The 26,199-nt window shown below is 49.7% G+C and overlaps 1 protein-coding gene across 8 annotated transcripts in view; it reads left to right on the plus strand.

Annotated features, from left to right (window-relative positions):
- The window catches only part of SLC2A9 (solute carrier family 2 member 9), a 226,976-nt gene that overhangs the window by 4,249 nt on the left and 196,528 nt on the right, over window positions 1–26,199 (plus strand). For 2 of the 8 annotated variants that reach the window (XM_025998312.2, XM_072737787.1), the window contains exon 1: window positions 23,287–23,380. The gene's annotated coding sequence lies outside the window, so the exon portion shown is untranslated. Of the gene's footprint in view, window positions 1–13,357; window positions 13,547–16,131; window positions 16,265–23,286; window positions 23,381–24,034; window positions 24,146–26,199 lie in introns of those variants that run through there. The other 6 variants (XM_072737785.1, XM_025998307.2, XM_072737783.1 and 3 more) reach the window with 6 other exon arrangements.

A 26,199-nucleotide genomic window follows, 5' to 3' on the forward strand; every position in this document is an offset into this window, starting at 1 on the left:
CCGATGGGGTGGGTTCCTATGTCCTCTTTGGGCCTCCAAGTGGACAATCTGCACGGAAGGAGCCTGGATATAATTTCCTGGCTGAGGACCTAGGCTCTGCTCTCAGTACTGCTCCGATCTCCAGGATGACAGTCACTGCCAATGATTAACAGGCAGCGCACTGGAGCAGACCCTGGCAGGAAGGTCATCTCAGTGCAGGCTCCGTACCTGGCGGATTGCCTCTCCTTCCTCTGCACCCTGGCGCTGCACTTCTTGTGACTACATTTGACTTCATAACCTGGTGTTTGGAAACATGGGTATAAGTGCTTGGTGCTTGCGGTGTGGGCTGGTCCTGTCCGTATCTGAGTGCTGCTCGAGAACACGCTCCAGTAACAGTTGAACTAGCCTTTAATTGCACCTTTAGAACTAAATCACTGAACTTTTCTTGGGCACTTTCTATAAGTCAGACACCATGCTGACTGTATGGGGTGTAGTAGTGACAGAGACAGACACACAGTCCTTGTTTGCCCCCAAACAAGGACACAGCAAACACCAGGCAGTAGCAGAGTGATCAGAAAGGGTGACAAGCTCCAGGAAGGATGCAAACCAGGGGCTGGATGGAGAAGAAAGGCAGGGCTTGGCGCCAGTGTAGAGAGGTCCCCCAGTGCAATGGGAAGCTGGCGATGACCATACCGGAGAGGTACTGAGAGCGGTGGCAGCCGGGTAACAGAAGAGATGATGTTGAGAGACAGTTTGGGTCTGGAGCCAGTGAGTATTACTGGTGTACAATGAGGTTGAAAAGGAAGCAGAAGGAACCACGATGCTGCTAAGGTTTCTAGCTACCCAAGGAAGGTGGGAGAGCTGCTTACTGAGATGTTGGGGCAATGGGGGACCCAGAATGGGGGATAAGTTTGGGAAATTCAAGAGTCTATGATCCATCCAGGTGGTAATGTCTAGTGCATAGTTGGATGTGCCAGTCTGGAGCTTAGGGGAGTGTTCTGGATCAGATAGACAAATTTCAGAGCTGTCAGCCTACAGATACCCTGGCCTTCAACACGCAAGTGATCTGGCTGGGAGCAGTGTTTGTAATGAACTGTAGCCCGCATCACAAAACCAGGATTTACATTAGACAAAAAATCAGGCAAACAGAGGGAAACCCACCAATTCTGTAGTAGGGAGAGGGGTAGTGTGAGGAAAGGACTTTTGAACTGAATCTTGAAGGATGAGTACATGGAACAGACATCTAAGCTGAGGGACAGCCTGGGAAATGACTCATAATCTCCAGAGAAAGAGGAAATGGTGCATGCAGCGTGGGTGGAGAGCCAGGAAACAGGGTGCTAGAGAGTTATGTGTAAGGGCCAGCTTCCGGAGAGCCTTGTGTACCACACTGCGTGCCCCACCTCAAGCAAAGTGGATGACCAGGTGCACCACCCGAAGCTCTGGCCATGGGAGCTGTCCTCCAGCTATCGTCTCTCAGGCCACCTCTGAGTTCCTGTAGGTCAGCAGTAGACCATTTTGGCTTGCACCCATGCCAAGCTGATGCACCCATGATCCAAGCTCAGATGACTGTCTTGCTCTGTCCACTGGTGTTATGGAATGAATTTTTGTGTCCTGCCCCTCACCCCAATTCCTCTGTTGAAGCCCTGACCTCCACCATGACTGCATTGGAGATGGGGCCTTTATGGGAGTGATTAAGGTTAAAGAGGTCATAAGGGTGGGCTCTGATCTGATAGGATTAGTGTCCTTGAAGAAGAGACACCAGGAAGTTGCCCTTTCTCCCTCTCCACCATGTGAGGACACACCAAGAAGGCAGCCATCTTCAAGCTAGGACAGCTTTCACCAGAACCCAACCCTGCTGGAAACTTGATCTTGGACTTTCCAGCCTCCAGAGCTGTGAGAAAACAAATTCCTGTGGTTTGTGCCACACATTTATTGTATCATTGTTATGGCAGCCTGAGCAAACTAAACTGGTCAAAGGGAATTTCTCATAAGGCCAAAGGTATGCACTATGGGAGAAGCATCAGCTAGCTAAAGGAGAAGCAAAGCCAAGGGAGAAGCATCAGCTGAGGGAGAAGCATCAGTGCGACAGAGGCAAAGGACCTAGGGTCTGGGGCACCTCTTCTTGCAGTTTGCTTGTGCTCTCTGCACCTTCAACCCCATGTGTACCACCTCCAGCAGGGCCTACCCAATCCCAGAGAATGTCAAGGTCATGAGTGGCCACATGCTTAGATGATGTGTCATGCTCAGATACAGTTTCTACCAAGACCCAGCAGCCATACCAGAAGCTGTTTTCAGACAGTGCACAGTTCTCTGCTGCAGATGCTATGGCCTTGCTCTAGACCCTTGGTAGTCTGTCTGCACTGTGACTCTCTGCAGAGATTCCATGTGGCATCCTTCTCCACAGAAGCTTATGGTTCTGTGGGACCTGCTGGGCTGGACAACACAGGGGCAAGGCTGCTTATGCCTCTCCCTGGGCCCACTACACAGGCTTTCCCTACCGTGGGTCTCACTCAAACCTTCCACATCTGATAAATAGGTGATCCTTCCGTGTGGAATGTGTGTCTCTCAGACCTGGGGAGGGCTGTCGAAGGTTGTACTTTCCCAGGGGTAGGAGATACAGGTACAACACTTTGTCCTTTAGAGGGATTTTCCAGCATGCCCCAGACCAGTGAACCCTAGGAGCTTCAATGATATGACCCTTGGCTCTTTGGATCCTAGACCCTTGGATCATACCTGGTTTACTTCCCCGCTTTGGGAATGAATATGCTTTACCAAGTCACACAGAATTAGTACCTCAAGCTTTTCAAGTGCACTTAACACAATGCCGTCATCATGGTAAACCACTGCGGTGTCCTGTGGAATGTCCAGATGGTCTAAGTCCTTTCAGAGTACATCACAATAACAGAAGAATGAGTTGATCCCTAGAGGGAGACTATACGTGGGTACCGTTTTGTTCCATGTAGACATAAACTGCTTCTGATCCTTCTTTCTGATCAGCATAGAAAAAAATGCTAGTTGTCAATTAAGAGCTGCATTCCACACACCTAAGGCTGTATTAATCCACATGAGAATACTTGCCATATCAGGAAGTAACTGCAGTTGATGTTCTACTACTTGCCTAAGTTTCCAAAGTTCCAGGGTCTTCTTCTATTATCCATATGGTTCCTGTAAGGTCACCCTGGTGAACCCAATGGGGATATGATAGGGACCACCACTCTTGCATGCTTCAACACTCTGAGGGTGGCATTGACCTTTGCAACATAATAACATAACAAATACTATGAATATGCAATATTGTTTCTCATTTATTGTCTTGGCAGGAAGTGGAAGTTCTTGGACTTTCTTATGCAATAACTCTCACTCTGGGGGATCCCTGGGTGGCTCAGGGGTTTAGCGCCTGCCTTTGGCCCGGGGCATGATCCTGGAGTCCCAGGATCAAGTCCTGCATCAGGCTCCTGAAGCCTGCTTCTCCCTCTGCCTGTGTCTCTGCCTCTCTCTCTCTCTCTCACTGATAAATAAAATCTTAAAAAAAAAATAATTCTCACTCTGCAGATCAAAGAACCCATATAAGAGTTCTTCCAATGGTCCATGCATCTTTCCTAAACATATTCAGGACCCAGGGAAATGACCACAGGGTGGGATTGTCGACTCAATGTGCCCACTGTGTGACATACCTGGGCCAGGACTATACTGACTACTTGGTTCCTATATAGCTTATTCTAATGGGGGACTGTGACGATGCTGGACATCAGCACCAACCCAGATCCTGTATCCAGTGTCCAGTTGCTAATTTGCCCCAGTGTACAATTACCTGAGTAAATGGTCATAACCCCTTTGGGGATTAAATGAGGGAATCCCTACCATATCCCCTGACTTTCCCACCTGAAGGCAGGAGGAGGTGCCCTTGTATCAGATAGTCAGTGGCCGAGTCTGGGGACTGCCCCAGCCATCTGCTGGAAGTGAGGGGTTCATGAGGGGGTTACAGGATTAAGGCAAGTAAAGGAGGCTTGACAAACACTTTATGGAGAGTGAGATGCCAGGAGCGTTGACCCATTCGAGCATGACACCATGTTTTAGGGATGAAATCCACAAGCTAGGCTAGCTAGCCCATCCACAGAGACAGTGGAGAGTCGGCCACCTAGGCTTGGGGTTCCACCAGAAAACCACGAAGAAGGATGGGGAAAAGAAGGGTTTAGGACAGCATTATGGGACCTTGAGTTAAAACCTGGAATTTGACTCAGATGAGAATATTATAGAATAGGGATGGCTGCCAGACCTCGAAGAAGCTGGAGACCATGGATCACAACAATCAGAAATGGAGCAAGATGAACACGTGTTGGATTTGCATCCTGTGGCTGCCATAACAGATACTGGTTTTCTTGTGGTTCTGGATCTGATGCTGCACCTGTAAGGCTCACCCGCCTTGCCTCCGCCTACTCTTGGCCCTACCAGATTCTGCCTTTACCTAAAATGTTATTATTTTGTTCATCATAGACATAGTGACATTTATTTTGACTTTTTAAAATGTTGCATTAGATATTTATCTTGGTGATTGAGGTTTTTGGTACCTCCTGAGATTTTGCTGCCAAGGCCGGTGCCTCGCCTACCTCACCTCAGCCCCAGCTCTGGGAGAAGGAACAGCTACAGCAGTAGAGGAAACACAAGAGCATATTGTCTTGGAAGCCGAGGAAAGAAGGTTTACCAAGAAGCTGATACAATAGGATTAGTGTCAACATCAAGCCAGACAGAGAAGGTCATAAATTACACAATCTCATTTATCTGAGCTGGTTGTACTATTGAAAAAGGGAAAATACCCTACATGACCAACTGGTTAAATGGTATACGGCCGTCTAAAAGAATATAAAACAGCCATTAAAAATGATGTTAATCATGAAGACAAATATTCTGGAACGTAAACTGGAAAAAGCCAGATGACAAAGTATAAACAATGTATAGAAACAACCATATGGACCTATACGTGTGCAGAGTAAAAGCAAAATAGTTACATACACGAAGCAAAGAGTGCTTCTGTATATGATTCCACTTATATGAAACTACAGGGTGCAAACTAATCCACAGTGATGGAAAGTAGAGTAGTGTCTACAACGGGTTCACAGATGCATATTTGTGTCAAAACTAATATAACAGGGACCCTTAAAAATATAGTAACACAGAAGCAGTGATACTCTTGTTTATTGATGTATTTTTACACTGGGTCAGCACTGTGAAAGGACATTTCATATGTGATGTCTTTTAATCCTGACATGAAGTTTGTGGGTTAAGTATCATATTTTCCATTTTACAGATAAAGACATTGAGACTTGTACAGTGTCATGCAGTGTGTGAGAGCAGGAACGCAAACTTTGCTGGCTCTCATCTCTGGGCTCCTAATTGTTGTGCTATGTATTTGGATAATAATAGTAACCCCACCCCCCAACAGCTGGCTGGGAGGGACCCATAGATCCTTGGGAAGGGGTGTTGTGGCAGACAGTCTATTGGAACAATATTATTGATATTATTGATAAATAAATGTTAGCTGTTGCTAACAGCTTGGAACTCACGATCCATCCTTTCCATTGATAACCAGCAAAGACTCGGTGCCTTAGAGATGGTGAATGGATATGACCATTCGGAGCTTCTCAAAGAACGTATTTTAGGAATGCTCGCCTTCCAGAAGTACCTGGCCCCTGCCGAGCCAGGCTGCGGGAATCTCTGGTCCAGAAACTTGCCCTAAAAGAAATCCATACCATTTTCATATTTTCCCCTTTTCTGCTCTCATCACTGCCACCCTTGTGATTAAAAATGTCAATCAGTAAAGGATGAGACTGCCATTTTAAATTCGTCTCTGAGTCACTGGGCTCAGTAGGGACTCGGTGCTGGCAGCCCCAGGTGCAGAGTCCTAGGACCCGATGAAGGAGTCGTTAGTTCCACCTGGCTGGGTTGGACGCATCTAGGAAGGAGCGTCAGCTCCTGATTTGGATCAGGTGGCGGTGGCCAGGCAGAGAAGCAGAGGAGGTGGGCCGAGGCACACAGGCCAGGTTGTGTCACACACTCGCATGGCAGAGTCGAGCGAAGGCAAGCAGGTGGCACCTCATTCTGCAAATCCACTGCCTGGGTCTCCCTGAATGCTCATGCCTGGACTCAGTGGGGAAAGTGGGAGGATTCATGAATGAGGTCTGCTATGGCAGGCGCAGGGGACATGTTCAAAAACCCTGCCTTTGCTACTTCTTGGTTAATGTAGGCTGGGAAGGGAAACTGAGACCAAGTGGTTGAAGGTTTGCATAGTCCGCTGAAGAATATAGGCTTTTTCTACACCAAAGATTTCTAGCTTAGTTTCTCCATTTTATTTTATTGATTGATTGATTTTTAAAGATTTTATTTATTTATTTGAAAGAGAGAGAGTGAGAGAAAGAGAGCGCAAGTGGGGTAAGGGGCAGAGGAGGAAGAAGCAGGCTCCCCACTGAGCAGGGAGCCCAATGTGGGGCTTGTTCCCAGGACCCCGGGATCATGACCTGAACCAAAGGTAGATGCTCAACTGACTGAACCACCCAGGTGCCCCAGTTTCTCCATTTTTAAAACAGAAAATACCATAACCAGAAGATTTCAGGGTAGAGGTTGAGGATTTATTATTTTTTTTTTTTAGATTTATTTATTTATTCATGAGACACACAGAGAGAGGCAGAGACACAGGCAGAAGGAGAAGCAGGCTCCATGCAGGAAGCCTGATGTGGGACTCGATCCGGGGACTCCCTGAGCCAAAGGCAGATGCTCAACTTCTGAGCCACCCAGGCATCCCAAGATTGAGGATTTCTTGAAAAAAGCAACACTTAGGTTGAGTTCAGAGAGAGGATTATGACCCAGAGAAGCAGGAGGGAGGGAGGAGTATGTTCTGGATATACTCATTCTCTGCTGGGAAGCCTTCTGAGCAGTAAGGAGGCAGGCCAGGGCCGGGCAGACCCGGGGCTCTGGCAAAGCCGGGCTGTGGTGTCACACCAGGGCTGGTGTACAACCACACATCTATCTGACTTACTCATCTCATCTGTTGCCAGACAAACAACCTTAGTAATATCTTATCTAAAGTAATATCTTAGCTTTCTAGTAATATCATGTAACACAAGAGATGCAAGTCAATCAGAATAAGCCATGAAGAGTAACAACTTGATTTTCATGGAACACAGGATGAAGAAAAGGGGAAATTGAGTCAGACATTCAGAGAATCATTGGCTCTCAAAGAGGTTGGAGAGAAGAATGTGTTACCAAAAAGGATGGGGGGCATGGGTAAGGTTTCCTTAACTGCTCCACAATGCCTGACTCCGAGTTTTTCTGTGTCACAGCACTTGTCCTGCTCAGAGAGAATCGAATTTTCCTTTCCAAAAAAGGGAATCTCGGCTCAGCAGGCTTACAAATGTTGCCCAGGGTCATAGGGCTAAGTCCTCAGAATTGGAACCCTGCCTGGTGTGTCTGAAGCCAGAGTCCCTGTGTTGCACTATCTTCCCGCAAGACCCTTCGTGGAGAGTGTGAGGGAGGATGACAGTGCCTTTCCAGCCTGGTCTGAGGACGTGGGCCACATGGTGACCGAAGCAAAGCCAGGTCCCCTGCTCCCCGAGCACCAGGCCTAGTGTTCCAGACCCAACGCGGGTTGTGGTCTCCTGTCATCCTTGGAACCGCCATGGGAGTGGGTCACACTATTCCTGGCCTCACCCTGTTCTAAACCCCCATTTGTCTCATGTGGATCAGACGGTGTCTTCCTGCATCCACTTCATCACTGTCATCCCCCTGGCCCCCAGTGCTAACACCCCAGCGCTGCGTGGCGGCCTGAGAAACTGGCCTCATCGTCCCCCTCAACCCCCTGCCCAGGTTTAGAGACCTTCAATCCTTCCCATTGCTCTTAGGATTCAACCCCACATCCCTAACCTCATCTACAAGGCAGGCCAGGCCCAGCACCGCAGTTCCTCCAACCGTCACACACAAGCACCTTCCAGCCCAGGCCTTTCTGCCTGCTGTCCCTTCCCCGTAGACTGGCACACGACCCCCACCCCACAGACACGTAGCAGACTGTCACTCCTCAGCTTAGGTCAGAATCTCCTGATGCCTCTTATACCACCTTACACCATTTTCTAGAATTTTTCACAATTGCACCTAAACACCTATCCAAGTGTGTGGTTGTTAATGTCTGATTCCCCATGATGTGTAAGGGCCAGGAAGGCAGGGTCCTTCTTTGCCTTGTTCAGTTCTGAGACCATAATGCCTAGAACACAGTGGGCCTGACATGGAGCGGGTGCTCAGCACACACCGTTGAATGAATGAATGAGTGAATAAACTGGGGCATGAATGGGTGAACCCCAAACAGGACAGCTGCATGCCTCCTCTCCAAGACCCTGTTTTACCTCTGTTAAAGTATGTCGGAACATTCTATGTCTGTGACTGTCCCCTACCCCCACCAATGGTGCATTCCAGGAGCGAAGCCTTATTCATCTCAGTATCCATGGTGCTCAGGGTTGAGAACAAAGTCAACCTCAGGATATGTGGCATCTTCCTCCTCTGGCTCTGCTAAGTAGCCACGTCACTCTGAGTCATTTGTTTCTTCATTTCTAAAATGAAGTTCTGCAGCATGATTCCCCTGATCCCTTAATTACTGGGGCTGATAGTCTAGGATTTCGTAACCAGAAGCATTTACTGTTTCCTTTAGAAACAAAATACATTTGGGGAATTCCTGTTAGCATCCTGCCGTGCCCAATGAGAGGTGCTTTGGAACCCCTCAGAGAGTCCATCTCCAAACACAGAGCTGTCTTGGGCCACCAGGGAGCAGAGAGGCCTCCCCTTACTTACTTTGGAAAACACACCACACATCCCACTGGTCTTTAGCTGGTCAGGAAATCTGAAACTAATTAGATAGGATCAGTAAGCAACTCAGCCCGATTTCAAAATGCTTTCGTGCAATTAGGCTTGGCCAGGAACTAAAGGTCATAAGCCAGCCTATTAGCCACAGGAACCATTGAATAATAACAAATCTGATCTTTATAATGCTGCTTAAGGCTTGACTTCTCAAACAGAGACGAGGTTTTATTCCTTTTTTCTAATCTGAGAAGAAACCAGAGGGAGTTAATGGCAAGGGTGAGCGTGGAGAAACTAGCCTGCTTGTGGAGCTCATCTGCACCCCCTTGGCCCCCGATGCCCCCCCCTTTGAAAAGCCTCTTCCTCAGCTGCTGTCACAAATCAGTACACGTCTAGAGTCCCGTCACCCCTCAATCCAACCCCGCTAGGAGGCAGGGTTGCTCACTTCTCTGCCCCGGACACAGCAGACAAAGTGTCCTGTTTGGGATCTGGCAGGTAGCGTTGGACTCTTTGAACTCACTCTCAGTAAGTGAAGAGTCAGCATTTGTTCCTCTAAGCCTCAGTTTCCAAATATGTAAAATAGGGATGATAATGACCTCCCACAGTGGCTTGCTGTGAAAATCATGAGGTTACTCACATGACATGGCCTGGTGGAGACTAACACATGTGAGAAGCTCAATGAGAATAATTCTTTTTTTTAAAAAAAATATTTTATTTATTTATTTGTGAGAGACACAGGCAGAGAGAGAAGCAAGCTCCCTATGGGGATCCCGATGGAGGACTCGATCCCAGGACCCCAGGATCATGACCTGAGCAGAAGGCTGACGCTCAACCACTGAGCCACCCAGCCATCCCAACAATTCTTTTCTTGGATGCTGACCTAAAAGACCAGAGGGCCTTTATATTTATCTAGTCTAGGGTTTCTCAAAGTGTAGAACTCAGGATACACTTTAGTTGTTCGTGCACGTGAAAGCTTTTATTTACACGCTTATTTTAATGTCCATTAGGTTGCGTGAGTATCATTGCTTAACGCCATGGTCCTTAACCATGGCCACACATTACAATTGCCCAGGGAGCTTTTAAAATGCTCCAGCCCAGAGCGGGGCCTGACTTTGAGATTTTAGACAACATTCTGCAAGCACATTTCACATTAATGTGAACAGCCAGGATGAGAACTACTGGCTTAAGGCAAAGCTGGGTAAAAAATAGAAATTACTCAAAGTAGCATATCAACAAGGCAGCCAGCTAAGGCTGACGTTGGGGAAACACAGATAAGCCAATATTTTTTGAGGGCCACATGTCAGGATCAGCTGCGGGTGGGGTGGTTTGGTGCTTGTTAAGTTTCAGATGCCTTGTCCCCTGCCGGGTCCATTAAATCAGAATCATGAGGGGTGGACCTGGAAGACCTTTGTTCTCATCAGCCTACCTGGCCCTGGTTCTCTGGAAGGCTTTCAGGAGTCACTCATTTTGTAAAGGTTAAGGCCATGCTCCGAAGGAAGGGAGGCACTCTGTGGTCCGCCCAACATAAGAGAGAGGGGGACGCTGACCAGCTGATGTCAGCCAATCACACTTTGATACTTGGGGGGTATTGAGCCAACACTCACTCCAGGGCAGCAAGGGGCACAGATGATGTAATTCTGGGTTCACTAGGGGGTAAGGCTTCCCTGAGTGTGTCCCACCCAGTTCCCTAGGACTGGAAGGAGGCAGAAAGGCAGGATGAATGCCCCTTCCGGGAGCATACTGTAAGAATCTGTGCAGCAAAAGTGTTTCCTAGGTGGTAACTTTCAGGTAAGCTTCATGTTCAGACAGGTAGTGGGATAGTGAATAACTCCCCTTCTAGAACCTCCAAATTTGCTGCCCAGAAGGCATGGATGGATCATCTGGAGAATTCCAAACCTACTTATCTCTGCTGTGCCTGGTCGCAGTAGGAGCTGGGAGATTGTGGAGGAACTGAAGAGGAAGGGAAACCTTTTCACACTGAGTAAATCCCCTGGCAAGGGTCTACACTAAAGGCAGCAGGCAAGCCACTTAGTCCAGTGTCTGCAGCTCGAAAACGGGTTCTTGCAAGATGATCAGGGGGATGGGATGCAAGAGTGGATCTCAGGCTCTGGCACAGGATAGGGAGCTGATAATAACAAGTGGTTACTTGTCACAGGACAGACGTGGTGCAAACTGACTTCCCCCTTTGCTATGCAGTCAGCGCTCGCTAGGCTGCAGAGCCCAGCTAGCTTGTTTCAGGGGCTCTCCTCGGTGCCTGTAAAATGAGGCTTTCAGTTTAACTCAGTTCAAGACACCCTGGCTTGAGAGCATTCCAGGAAGTGCTGGCCTCTCTTGGCTAGGATGAAGCCATGCGGGGAGGGGGTTGTAACCTGTAATGGGGCCAGGGCGTGGGGGGGACCTCTGTTCCTTTGAGCATCCCTTCTCAGGGTCTCATCCAGTAGAATCCTACCTGGTGGCAGCTCTTGATTTTATTCTAGCCTCTGTCCTCGGGGGTGGTACTTGCCAAGGCTGCTTCATGGGTTGCCTTTGAAAACAGATGAGATGATATAAACTAGTAACCAGAGTAAATAATAATCTTATTGAATGTAACAATTTACTTACTTACGTACTTCCTGGTGGGTGGATGGATGGCTAGATGGACGGGTGGGTTGGTTGACCAATTATGATGACTTTGAGAACTGCAGATGGGAAGAGCCATGGGGAGCTTTGTTGTCATGGGAGAAGTAGGGAGTGTCCTAAGCTGAGAACCAAGAAATGCAGTTTAGTTGTGACTCATTTACGACTCCTTGTGTAACCTCCAGTTACCTCTCTGCCCTTTGGTCTTCTCATCGTTAGTATAATGTGTGGGCTCCCCACAAAATTCTAGGGAGGACTACCTCTGATGATAAATGTGATAAATCTATAAATTGCAGAGCTCTATAAAAACATTACTTTTTCCAGTTATTATTTAATTTGCATTATGTCATCAGTTCCCCACAAAGCACCTGTGACACAGGGGAGTAGCATCTCCAAGTCCAGAAGGTGCCAAAGACATCCTTTCGCATCGCTAATGCTAGCTTTGCTTGAGGGGTCATTTCTGGGCCACCCAGCCACATTCCTGCAAAGATAAACCCAAGTGGGAAAAGTGCCCATGGGAGCCAGGAGTCCAGACACCCAGAGTGAAATGGAGTCCACAGTGCCTGCAAACCGTCCCTGAGGGAAATGTCCACCATGACTCCACCTCCCTCTCCACTGGGTGGTTCTGTCATCATGCATTCGTGATTTCTTCGTATATTAGTTCCTGTTTTGTCCATTTCGTTTTAGTGTCAGCGCCCTCTACTCTTCCCAGAATCAAGTGTGTCCAGAACCGTGTCTGTGCCGGGAGCTGCCAGTCTTGGAGGGGGTGTGTGTGTGGGCTCAACTGTCTCCCCCCAAAATCACGTTGAAGTCCTAACCCCCAGTATCACAGAATGTGAACTTAATTGGAAATAGGGTCATCACAGATGTAAACTGGTTAAGATAAAGTCTTCCTGGAGAAGGATGGGGCCTAATCCAAGATGACTGCTGTTTTTATAAGGAGAGGACACACAGGGAAAGGCCAAGGGAGGACATGCATGGAGGCTGGCGTATGGCTGCGTGCCAAGGAACGCCAAGGGTGGCCAGTGACACCAGAAGCTAAGAGAAAGCGGAGCAGCTTCCCCCCTAGAGCTTTCAAGGCAGCACAGCCCTGCCACACCTGGCCTCAGATGTCTAGCCTCTAGAACTGGGAAAAAATAGGTTTCTATTGTTTGAAACTCCCCGGATCACACAACGCGAGGTGATGAATGAAGTCAAGGAACTGAGGGCTCTGATTTCCAGCCCTGCCTCAACTGCCCACACTGGCCGTGCCTCCTTGGGGAGGTCTCTGGACCGCACATTTCCTATCTGTGAAAAAGAGGGAATTGTGTCAGGTCAGTATTTGCCAAACTTGCTGATAATTAGAATTACTTGGGACACTTATTAAAATTATAGCTTATGGGGCACCTGGGTGGCTCAGTCGGTTAAGCGTCTAGCTGTAGTTCAGGTCATGATCCCAGGGTCCTGGGTTGGAGTCCTCCACGCTCAGCTGGGGGCCTGCTTCTCCCTCTCCCTCTGCCTCCCCTTCCTGCTCATGCTCTCTCTCTCTCTCTCTCCCAAATAAATAAATAAAATCTTTTTGAAACGTAAAAACATAAAACTATGGCTTATTAGACCTTTCCTCTGGATTTTCAGAGTCAGTGGGTCTGGGGCAGGGCCAGGAATCTACATTTTTGAGAAACTCCAGATGGTAGCAGTAACTGGCACTTTGCAGTCACTGTCTTCTCTGGTGTTCTAGGCTTCTCAAGGGTGAAGCTTTGCCCCTTGACCCCATGCCCTCTATTGCAAGCCTACCATGGATGGTGCGTGTTGAAATCTCTGTCCCCTACCCAGACTGCAAGCCCAAGAGGGCAGAACCACATCTGCACCTCCAGCACGTTGCCTGGAAGACAGCCAGTGTGCCTAGGAGTCATGTACTGAACCAAAGGATAAATCATCTTTCCTGCAGACGTCCCGCTCTGGCATGTGTGATCAAGGACCTTGCAAGCTCTTGTTCTCAAGCTGCAGATGTGCCTCCCTGCTGCCAGTCTGGACCAGTCCCTGACTCCAGGCCACTCTTCATGCTTTTTTGGAGGAACACAAATTCAGTGTTCTACTACATTTGCAGACGCAGTTCTAAGTCACTGGATCCTACGGAGTGAGTTCCTGGATTCTTCCCATTTTATAGGTAGGGAAAAAACTGAGGCTTCCAGAGGTTGAGTGACTTGCTCAAGGTCACAGCCAGTGTGGAGCTCTGATCTGAACTTAGGGGGTCCAGTGTCAGCACCTAGATCTCTCTGTCCCACCACCGTCCCACCACTCACAGTAAACCCTGTGCCAAAGGGATCTCATCCAAACAACTGGACCAGCCCATCTTTTGTCCTGCTTTCCTCTCTGGAAAGATCTGTCAGGCTTCTACCCACTTGCTGCACTCTGGTAGCTCCTCTCCCTGTTGGCCCTTCTCTCTGAGCTGTCCTGACGGAAACTCTGTTCCTTCCTACACGGAGAGCTGTGCCTCTGGGGAGTGAGCCTCTGGTGTGCGTGGCCATCATAACGCACGTTTTAACTATTGTACCTCGCCCACCCAGCATAAGCCCTCTCTTCCTTTGTGTCTCTGCTCACATGTGACCTCCTGGGTGAGGGCTTCTAGAACCATATTTTAAAAATTTGCAATGTCCACCCCACAGCCCTCTATGCCCCCTTCTTTGTGTTTTTTTGCATGGCACCTATCCCAATCTAATGAACTATCATTGAATTACACGTGTGATCTACCGTCTGCCTCCCCTCCCTTGAATGTAAGCTCCATGAGGACAGAAGTTTGGTCTGCGGGATTTCATGGGTCCACTCCCAGTGCCAGGAACAGTGCCTGAACTCGCGCTCTCCCAGGGCTTGCCCAGCGACGAAGGAGCACGTGCCTCAGTGCTGAGTGTGTCTCCCTCCGACGACTGTGAGCTCCTTTCAGGAAGGACTTTATCTGGTTCATGTCTGGACCTCCAGCAACGAACTAAGGGCCTGGCTCTTCGGACAACCTCAGGAGGCCTTGCCCAAATAAATGAATGAGGAAGTGAGTGACCAAATGAGTGAATTAGCAGGTGGATTTCTTTTCCAGAGTGGTTTGCTTTTGGCAAAATGCAGTGACTACATTTCCACTCTTAGCCTCGCCTGTGGCTGCTCCTCAGGCTGGAATGCACCCCAAACACCACCTCGGGGACGTTTATAGCCTCAGGAGGTCATTTAGGGTCGTACAGGTGGAATGGAGGGGCCCAGCGCAGCTAGCCGGGGCATAGCGCCATCCACTGGGATGTCAGTCTCCACTCTGCCCCTCCCTTGCTCCTCTGCTTTCCTCTTTCCTGAAGGGAGAACTGGGCTTCCCCTCACTTTGTGAGAGGAACTTCCCTCCTCACCCCAACCCCACACAGGAAGTGCCTCTGCTTGCTCAGCCACCTCCAGCAGCTGCATGTCAGGGAACAGAGAGAAGGAAGGGGGCAGTGCTGCAGGTGACTGTCCACCCCCCGCTCCCAGAGCCATCCTAGCCCCATGGCACTTGGATGTGCTGTCCTGTGTTTTTTCTCCCCGTCGCCTCTCTTGGGCCCAAGCTTCAGCAGACCCAGGAAAGCAATGGTCCACCTCGGAGGGCTAAGGTGCTTGTGGACGTCCCCTCCAAGTCCACTGCTGGTTCTCCACCCTGAGCATTGTCACAAGCCAGGGAAGGACTGCTTGCTGGCTGGAAGAGAGGTGAAGGGGGAGTCTGGCAGAGTTGAAGCTCACAAGCTGGTGCTCCTGCTGGGCGAGCAGGGTCCTCTCTTGCTGCAGAAACCACTGGGCATTTCCCCTCCTTGGTGCAGAGGAGTGGACCCTGGGGGCTTCCCTGGAGCAGTGAGGAGTCTGTGCTGCTTTGGCAGAGGGGGGAGCCTGAATGCTCGATGCACAGCTCAGAGGATGTGCGGCAGGGCCAGGGAGCTGGGACCGGCAGCCAGGGTCCTCAGGTCAAGGGGATCTCAGAAACGGTCATCAGTCTGGCTGGGAAGAAGGCCTGTAATCTCAACCTTCAAGATCAGAGCCAGCACAGGAAACAGATTCAGAACTGCTAACTGTACAATTCGAAAGAACACATAGACTCTCTTCATTTTTTTAATGCTTCCTTAACAGTTGCCTAATTAGCTCGTTGGCCTAATTCATCCTTTCCTTCAAAGAAACAAACTGTCTTGCTCCATTCTTTGATCTATTCATTCCTTTAAGTAGCATATTGATTTCTTCCCGTTCACTCTTCTGCTAATTAATTAATTAGCTAATTAATCAATGCAAGATATTTATCAGGTGCCACATTTCAGGCTGCATTCTAGGTGCCAGGCACAGCAGTAAATGTGACTGGATGGCTGAGTAGGGTTTCAGGAGGAAACCGAACCCACTCCAGACAATTCAAGTGACTTACAGAGCTGGGGGTAGGGGTATAAGAACAGCTGTAGAATGGCCAGGATCCCCAAGAGAGCGATAAGCCATTGCCGCTGGCCCTGAGGGCAAGGCAAAGAAGTGGCATTGAGAAGCAAGGGTGGAGGAAGGCCCCCTGCAGGGACGTGTGTTTGGTGTTTGGGGACCCCATCTCCTCAGCTATTGCCAGAGCCGCCAGATTGGCAGTGGGGGAGGGAGTAGCAGGGAAGAAGTGCCCACCTCCCTCTCTTCCCATCCTTTGGTTTCCAGGGCTGATAGCTAGTTTCATGGAAGTTGACCAATGCCATCCTTCAGGCTTCCCAGGGCAAGAGCAGGACAGAGACCGTGAACACTGGAGCCAGGGAGGCAAGGAGAGTGACCAGCCCAAGACCCATTCCCAGCTGCCTGGGCTACACATTCCAGCTGCAGGATGGTGATCAACAACCAGGTAAATATTCAGCACATGCTGACTGGTGCCAAAAGAAAACCAGGACGGGATAGATGGAGGGTATGCGAAGGTGATGAATTATGAACTTGGGTTTCATATCAGGGGATCGGGGGCAGGGGGGCTCCCCAATGGATCTTATTTGAGTGGAGACCAGAGGGAAGAAAGTTAGGAGTTCTTTACAGACCTGGGGGAGGGTGTTCCTGGCAGAAAGAGCAGAGGCTCTGAGCCAAGAGTGGAGCAGAGCCACTTGAAGGCACCAAGGGAGCCGGTTGACCAGAGTGGACAGGTAGGTGGAAGGAAATGAGGGGGACAGGGTCAAGTATGAGTCATCAGGGTCAGAGGCCGTAGCCCTTGCTAAGGCCTGTGAATGTAACCCTGAGCCAAGGGGGTCAGCAGCTATGGGGTGGGGGAGGCATTTTCTGAGCACAGGGGGACCAGATGCAGCCTCCATTATAAAGAGCACATAGCTGCTCTGTGGGGAAGTGGGGGGCCGGGGCAGGGGGAGTGGCAGGGAGAGCAGACAGAGAGCCCTGGCAGTGGCTCCTCCCACACCTGGCAAGACAGCTTGGACTAGGGCTGAGAAGTAGGAACCGATGGGGGGAGGCGGTCAGATCCTGGATCCGGGAGGCGAGGTGTGGACGGCAGGTAGGATGGCGATGTTCCTTACAGGGATCGGAAGACTGACTTTGGAGGAGCTGGTTTGGAGGGGGAGCAGGGGAGGGGGGCCGGCTGTGGACCTTGCGAGTTGGAGATCACGGTTATCCAGTCAGGTGTGCTGATTGGTCACGGCCCTGCCAGGGCCCGCCCTGGCCTCAGACACATGACTCCCCTCCAAGTGCTTGCTCGGCTAGGAACTGACCTGGCCACTTCATCGGCTTCATTTGGTCACCTTAATTCTGAGGATCCGTTTAGGACCCAAGTAAGTGTCCATGTCACGTGGGCTGGCCAGGAACGTGGGACACCTGGGCTGGGATTTAGTCGTGGGAGTTGTCAGCATGCAGGTGGGACCAGAGCCGCCCAGGAAGCCAATGCAGAGAGAATAGGGCGAGAGGGAGGACGTGGCCCCAGAGAAGAACGCATGGAAGGCGGCCAGGGAGGCAGGAGAGAACCAAGCAGCAGCTCCTCGGAGGAGCGCTTCCAAGTCTCGGGAAAATCCCAGCCAGCTGGCGTCTGGCCCACAGCCCTTCCTTTGACATCTACGGGCCACACGCCGAGTCTCCCTGCAGATCACAAATTCACCCAGACCTGCTCCGGGCCGCCGGAGGCTGCTCCATTCTTGTTTGTCAACTCTGGTCAAGTTGAACAAGAACCTGGGAGAAACTGAATGAACAGCTAAGTATAAATACTTACTTGGACCCTCTGAATTTCATAAGTGGTTGACTTGTAAGTGCTAAAAATAGGCACAACTTACCAGTCTCTGCCAGGTGTGCAGTATTAGGTCCACACATTAATCCCCACGGAGGGACATGTGGTCGTGTTTATGATACAGACAAGGAAGCTCAGCTCAAGGAGGTTAACTGAATTCCTTACGCTCACACGGTTGGCTGGTGGCAGTTGGGGTTGGAAGCTGGGTCACTGTGGGTGTCAGAGCCTCGCTCTTCCAGCCTAAACCAAACCCATGAGCTGAAGGAGGATCTGAATCTTCGGACGTTCCACTCCCCTTTTTTTTTTTCTTCTTCTTCTTCTTTTTTTTTTTTTTTTTTTAAGATTTTATTTATTTATTTGAGAGGGAGAGGGAGAGGGAGAAGCAGACTCCCCGCTGAGCAGGGAGCCCGATGTGGGACTTGATCCCGGGATCCTGGGATCATGACCTGAACTAAAGGCAGACGCCTAACCAACTGAGCCACCCAGGCGCACCCCACTATTTTTTTTTTTTTAATAACAAGCTGGTATTTCAAGCTTACTTAAAATGGTGATCAAACCATTGATCATGCTTCTCCCTAAGGGCTTGAGAGGTCAGAGTAACAGTTCCATGAGGGCTCCTGTCAGACCCAGAAATGAAACCAAGCAAACACGTGATAGGCATTCACAGAGAGTTCTGGAAATACGCAGAAAACATGGGGAGCAGGCAGGAGAACAACCTGGTTAGGGGGTCCCTGATCTCCCACTGCTGGACACTGAGTGCCATTGCCACGAGACTCTCGCTAGACGATGCTTTGCTTCCTTGGTGGTGCTCGCCACTCTGTGTCAAACTCAGGCCCAGTGCTGGTGCGATCCCCTCCCCGGCAGCCAGTCTAGGCCAAACACTCTTGACAGAGGTTTCCGAGGGCAAGAGAGAGCTCAGCAGGCACTGCGGCTTCTCTGATCAGTTCATCACCAAATATACATTAAGTGCCTACTATGTGCTGGACTCTGTTCTGGGCGCTGGGGTAACTGCAGTGATAAGAGACAAGGTACCTGCCCCCCCCCATGGAGTTGCATTCTGCAGGGGAGAAAAGACAGGAGCCCCAAAATAAATAGAAAAGAGAACTTCAGGTATTACATAGGTTGAAGGAAATAAAAGGTAAGAGAGAAAGAGGGAAGGAGGGAGAAAGGGGGACAGGGAGATGGAGAAGGACTCAGAAAGGGAGGGAGAGTGGGAGGGACAGGCAGACAGGAAGACTTGGGGTCAGGCTGGGTTCAGTTTAGGCAGGGTGATGCGAGAAAGCCTTCCTAAGGAGACGTGCAAGATAAGACCTGAGGGACAAGAGGGAAGCAGCCCTGTAGAGGTTTGGGGGCAGATCTCTGGCCAGAAGGAGCAGCCGGTCAACAGACCCCAAGACAGCAGAACCTGGGTGTTTCGGAGGACGGGAGGAGGCCACAGTGAGGGCCATGTGGAGGCCGAGGGAGAGAGTAGAGTGAAAAGTTGGAGAGGCAGACATGGATCTTGTCGTTGGGGCCCCTCCTGACCTTCTCAAGTCCCACAGCTGGTGGGCAGCAGAGCCAGGATCGGAAGCCATTTGGGGAGGAAGCAATCCCTTGCTCTTCTCGCATCACTTGGTAGAATGAGGAGGGTCTGGCTCTGGGTGCAGGGAACAGCAAGCCAGGACTTGTTGGAGGAAAGCCACGGGAGGCTGTAAGCAGGGTGGGTCCTACCCCCGGGTGTTTGCCGAGGAAGTCACTTCTGCGCCACTGCATGGAGAGTATCTGCGGAAGGGGGGGTGAGCCGGGCAGCTGTCGGGAGGCTGTGGCAGGTGGTGCCCCAGGGACAGCTGTGCCATCTGCCCAGGATGTAGTCTAGAGCCCAGGTGGCGAGAGTTGCTGGGATTCGGGCAGGCACCAGGAGGGGATTTAGAGGGAGGAAGGAGTCTGCTTTTTGGCCTGGGAGGAGGCTGGACTAGGGAGAGGCCTGACGAAAGAGGGGATCTGGGCAGGGCTGTCGGAAGTCCAGTGTGCATATGGAAGGGTTGAAGGCGACAGATGAGTCTGGATGAGGTTGCCCAGGGTGAGAGGGTAGAGTAGAAAGGAGGCCATTAGGCTGGGTCTTGGGCTGCTCCACCATTGGCGGTCTCTCAGGGAAGGAGGAACAGCTGGGCAGACTAAGGAAAAAGCAGCTAAGGGAAAACCATGCCAGTGTGTTGATGGGAAGACAGGACAGGGAAGTTTCTAGAAGGACCCAGAAGGAAGAGGAATGGTCACCTTCATCAAAGCTGCTGAGAGGGCATAGGGGATTGGTGAGGGACTTTGGAAGATTGATGGCCTCAGTAAGAGCAACTTGAGCTGTGTGACAGGTCAAAGCCTCTGCTGGAGCAGACTAAGGAAGTACAGAGTAGAGACGGTGAATCCTCTGGGACATTTTAGCTCTGCCAAAGAGCAAGGAAATGGGGTGAGAACAGAGGGTCATGGGGTCAAAGGAAGGTTTTTTTTTCTAATTGAAGTGAACTTCAGGGAACATAAAATTAACCATTTCCTACATCCACAGTGTTGTGCAGCCACCACCTCTGCCTAGCTCCAAAACATTTTCATCTTCCCAAAAACAAACCCATTAAATATTGGCTTCCCATTGGCCCCCTACCCCAGCCCGTGGCCACCACTGACCTGTCTTTAGTGTCTGTGGATTTGTCTCTTCTGCACATTCCATTTAAATGGAATCATGAACAGGTGAATGTTTGTGTCTAGGTTTTTCACCTCAGCGTAAGGGTTTTCCAGGTTCTTCCACACTGTAAACATGTATCAGGACTTCATTCCTTTTTGAATGAATAATCCATGTGTGGATACATCACAGCTGTGTGTCCATTCATTAACTAATGGACGTTGGGATTGTTTCCACATTGCAACTACTGTAAATAGCACAGCTTCGAGCATTCATGTACAAGTTCTGTTTGAACACCTGCTTTCAATTCCCTTGCATATGGACCCAGGAATGATCTTGCTGGGTCACAGAGTAATTCTATGTGTGCTCTCTGACAAATCATCAAACCGTTTCTCACGGTGGCTGAAGCAGTTGACATCCCCACTAGCAATGTAGGAGGGCTCTAGTTTCCACCCCCCCAACCCCCCCATCCTTGCCAACACTTCTAGATTGATTGATTGATTGACTGATTTGAGGGGGGAGGTGCAGAAGGGGAAGGAGGAAGCAGACTCCCTGCTGAGCGTGTAGCCCAATGCGGGGCTCCATCTCATCACCTTGAGGTCATGACCTGAGCCAAAACCAAGAGTCAGATGCTCAGCTGCATGAGCCGCCCAGGTGCCCTCCTCTACTAATTCTTAGTTTAGTTTTTGTTTTTTGATTGGTGATATCGAGACATCTTTGTATCTAGCCTAGAAAGATTCAGTAGAGAAGGAGAAATTGATGATACTGAAGGGAAACGGGATAATTGCTGGAAGAAGACCCTTGACTTGGGACGCCTGGGTGGCTCAGCGGTTAAGCGTCTGCCTTTGGCTCAGGGCATGATCCTGGAGTCCTGGGATTGAGTCTTATATAGGGCTCCCTCCGTGGAGCCTGCTTCTCCCTCTGCCTGTATCTTTGCCTCTCTCTGTGTGTGTCTTTCATAAACAAATAAATAAAAGCTTAAAAAAAAAAAAGACCCTTGACAAAGTGAGAGGGATGTGTCTAAAAGACCCAAAATGGCAGATCCTCCAATGTGAGAAGTCTTTTGGATGCTGCACTGCCAAAGAGAGAGAGAGAGAGATGTGTCTGACACCAAGGTCTCAAGGCTCACTCTGATGGGATTGTCCTCTCTGGTGAGGGGCTTCCCCATAGAGCAGCAAACAGAATGTGGGTGGAGGGTGGAATTGTGGGTCTTGCTTTAAATGTTAATTCTCGTCTATAAGTCATGGTGCTTTAGGCAAGTGGGGTGACTTCAGGAACCCCAGTATGCTCGGCCATAGAATGGAGCTAACAAGCGCTTAGTGGCTGCTCTTAGGATTAAATGAGGCTGCGTATAACCAGTAGGCGCTTACTAAATGCAGGTCCTGTCCATTGGCTCATCCTTCTGGCTCGATTGTGAATTATCCGATGAAAGTAAAAGGTGTATCCTTTGCAGACTTCTCAGTATCTAGCACTGTATTGGCCACGTAATAGGTGCTCCATAAACACTGGAAAAAGAATAAATAAATAAACAAGAATAAAAATAGTGATCAACAAAGAGACCTCCCCAAACAACAGCAATACTGGGTGCTTGCTACACGGCAGGCAATTCCAAGGGCGGCATCTCATTTGGCCTGTATTACATGACCCTGAGATGAGCACTCCCTTATCCCCACCTTGCAGGCAGGTGACTTGTCCCCTGTTACCTGGCTGGGGAGTGGCAGGCTGGGATTCAAGGTCTGACATCAAATCCCAGGCTCTTAGTCATCACATTATACTATCTATCCAGATGCTGCTAAACCAGCAGTTGAATAATCCTGGCATTGAGAATGACTTGCTGCAGCTAAAAAGAAGTCAAGAGAGAGGTCCGGTGACTGACTGGGGAAAGGAAGGGCTGGGCACCAGCTGGAGAACTGCGGGAGCTTTGGAAAGACTGGGGGAGCGATCGCATTGCCCAGGTGTGTCTGCACTTCCTTATGCACACCCCGGGCACAGGAATCCTCCTAGTGTGTCAGCCATCGGAGGGTGGTTGGTAAAGACACCTGCAGTAGATGCTTCGCAGGGGTCAGGTGATTTCTTCTCGTCCTCCAGGGCACCCTTTTGTCAGCCTCAGGGTTGGGAAACTGGGAAAATGGGATTAGCCATGAGCAGGTTTCCTGGGTGCTCTGAACTGACACCAAGAGAACTGGATGGGCTGTTCCAGGTGTCCCGAACAGTGCCACCTCCCAAAACCTAAGCACATGTCTGAACCAGGCACAGGGTCCCTTTTTCCCTGGTGGGTGGGACTCCCGGGTGCCCATCCTCACTTCCTATACCCTCAGCTCTCTGTGAACTGGTCAGGAGGACGCTGTCGGGCTGCTTGGGTTCCTCATCTCTGTCCCTCACGTTTCTCTGCCCCTCCAGCCCTCCACTTATCTCAGAGTCCCAAAGATGGAGTAGGATTCCCAAGTGGGCGTCTCTTTCAAGCTAGAGGGACAGGTCAGGAGGACATCGTGGTGTTCCTAAAAGAACGACAATGGCAGTGCCCCTGGGTACAGCATGTCAGAGGCGATGGCTCTCATGTATGTCTCCATGGGTTTATGGTTCTCCTACATCGACAGAGTAGCAAGTGCAAACACCTCGTCCCACTCACTTGGGCTTAGGACCCGATCAACATGCATCCATTTGTGTCCTGCTTTATAGCGGTTGCGTGTCATGTCACTTAACCCTCGCCACCGCCTGGACAGGTTGGTCCTGCGCTGGCCACATCGTCATGTTAGCGAGAAGCCCTCGACACCCAGGGAGGTCGATCCGATCATCAGCAGTGGCTTCGAGGGAATACCTCTGCCTTTGACTCCGGTCCAGAACTTGTTGACCCTCACCTGGCATGTTTTTAATAAGCTGAACTAGCCATCGCTAGTTCCCTGTTAATCATTTATCTCTCGCCCACCCGAGATAGGCTTCACGGAATGTTTACAGTAACAGCTGGATGCTGTTTAATCATTAATGCTGCTTTCTTTCCCAATTTCCCAGGCTTATATCAGACTATATGGGGAGCTGGGTTATCTATGAGGCATGTTCTCTTTGCTCTTTAGACTGTAACAGGCCAGGGAAGCCCCAGGAACCGGGTGAGTTATGCTCGCACACTTGGATTGGCTTTGGGGATGATTAAGAGTCGAGACTCTCGCAGAGCAGCTGGAATAAGGCAATTGAAAAGCGAGGGATTTGACAGTCACTTTGGTGAAGATTAAGTGAGAGAATGCACGTGAAGGGCTTAGCATGGTGTTTGATAAATGTTAACATGAAAATGAAGTTGATTATGAGTGATTATGGCGAAGGCAATCATTCCAAGGGCTGCTAATCCAGTAATCTCCATCTGCCTTTCCCCTTCCTCCCCCCCTCCCTCTCCTCTCTCCCCTTCTCTCCCTCTCTCTTCCAGCCGCCCTATTTTCCATATTCCTGTTCCATATGTTTTAGGGTTAGCTTTAGCTCCATGCCAAGGTCAGCAGAGACTTAACCCTGAAGATTAAGGATGAAGTCACAGCCAAGTATTACTCAATCGAAAATGTGGAGGGAGTAGGAAGTCTGTGGCATTTCCTGTCCAGAGCTGTCAGCCAGGGGCTGGTTGGCACCACGGGGCTTGCGCAGCAGGGTGGACAGTGCACAGAGCAGCACCTGCAGGCACTTCAAGGGAGGTGGCCTCCAGCTCACACGAGCCAGCTTTGGGAGAACACGACCCCCTGTACGGTCTGCCGACCTTCTGTGGTGTACTCTGTCAACAGGCCCGTTTCTTTGCCTCTGCCCTTCCATCCAACACAGGCTTACGAGTGAGGATGTGACATGAAGCTGTCTGGGCTCCGATCCAACCTCTGTGACAGGTTGGGTGGGTAAAGGTACTTCTCCAGGTCTTGCTGACTTGATTTCCATCATGACTGGCCATAGCGATCGACACATGGTGCCCTGAAGGTTTTATGATCGGTAGCAGAGGTGGTTTTCTAAACATTTAACCCCCGGCACAGCCAAGGCGGGGGCCAGATAGCTAGGAGCCGAGTCCTGGTGCTCTGCTATGGTAGGCATGAACTCTGTAGCTGCTGGACTGTGGCAGGTGGGCACCTGGGCCAGAGGCAGGGCTATTCATCAGTGGGTGCAGCGCACTTTGACCTTTAAGAACCGGCATGGCCACACTAGTGGACACTTATCAGAGTGTTAGATTAGAACAGCAGCTATTTCTGCACTATTACTGGAGATTGAAAAGACAGGGAGGGAGCTGGCAGTTTCAAAACCTCATGCCCAGAGCTTACATTTATACTATATTTATTCATTATTCTATTCAAGCCTTAGAGAATTATTTTGAGGCAGTTTAGGGTTCTCTTCTCATATACCCAATAGTTTCCCCTCTTTTTTTCTCTTAATAAGTTCTAAGACACCATTTCAGAATGGTGTTTCACGAGGCTCTGACAAACGAAGTGCCTTATATGTGCTCCACAGAGGCCATTTGCTGTGAGTTCAGTGACAGTGGTGATCACTTAGCATTTATTATGTGCTCCGTCTATCTGGACTCATTTGATCTTCACAAGGGCCTGTGAGATACGTCCTGTTGCTGTGCCTCACTTGACATAAAGAAACAGAGGTACAGAGAGATTAAGTTACTCACCGCAAGTCACAGAGCTAGTGAGCTATAGGGCTGGTGTCTGACCTCATGGCTCCATGCTGCCTGGGGTGCAAGCTGACTGCATTTGGCCTCGTGCTATGTCTGTGGGCAGCTTCCTACCTGGGACATGACGTCTCAGGGATGGATGAGGTCACTGTCAGCTCTGTGGTGGTCTCTGTAGGGTGAGGCACAGAGTCTCACCTTCATGCTCACCTCCTCTATGCGACTGTTCCTTTTGAAATCTGAATCACTTCCTTCTGTGTATGGGAAGGAGGAAAGGCGTTCTAGGCTGAGGGGCAGCCAAAGGAGCATGAGAATGGCCTGCAAAGGGAGGTCCAGTGGGCTGGAGCATCCCGGGGTGTGTGCTCGGATGAGTCAGGCAGGGTCCTCCAGGGGAGGGCCTCGGACATAACATTCGAGTGCTGGCCACAGAAGCTCACCAACCAACATACTCGTCAGGCTACACAGATGACTTCTGGATCTCAGAGCCCGTCGTCCTCTAAGAACTAAATATTCTTCCAGAATTGTATTTTGTATCTCTACTTGGCCACTTGATACCTTATGGACTTAACTGAAAAAAAAAAATTTAAATTTAAAGCAATTTTTAAAACTTGCTTTTTCTAGTTACAGAAGTGGAGTTCTTCCAGTGTCAAAAATTGGAAAAGCATAGGAAAAGAAACCAGATAAAAATGGGCTAAAATACTATGGCCAGGTAGAAACTGCTGTCTGTTTTGCTACTTCCAGGGGGTCTATTTTCTCTGCACATAAATATGTGATGTGTCCTCTGCTCACCTCAGCAGCCTGGGCTCCTGCTGCCCTGTGCTGGGCCAGGACCCCTTGCCTTCTCCATGCTCCAGGAGCACTCTGTATGCTCCTCCCAGATTGGCTCTTCTAGAATGGAAGCTCCATGAGGGCAGGGCAAAGTCTGTCTTCCTCTTACCTAGGTAGTAGGGGCTTAGTGAATAATTGTGGAATAAATAATGTATAAACATTTAAAAAATTTTTAATTTTACATTAAAAAACACATGGGCAGGGCACCTGGGTGGCTCAGTGGTTGAGCATCTGCCTTTGGCTCAGGTCATGATCTTGGGATCCAGTCCTGTATCTGGCTCTCTGCAGGGGGCCTGCTTCTCCCTCTGCCTGTGTCTCTGCCTCTTTCTCTGTGTCTGTTATGAGTAAATAAGTAAAATCTTTTAAAAATAAATAAATAAATAAATAAATAAATAAATAAATAAATAAAATTAAAAAAACACATGGGCATAGTTTAAGACCTTATATCACATAATAGTGTGGATT

Source organism: Vulpes vulpes, chromosome 14 (assembly GCF_048418805.1).
Source record: "Vulpes vulpes isolate BD-2025 chromosome 14, VulVul3, whole genome shotgun sequence".
In the NCBI taxonomy this organism is placed as follows: Eukaryota; Metazoa; Chordata; class Mammalia; order Carnivora; family Canidae; genus Vulpes; species Vulpes vulpes.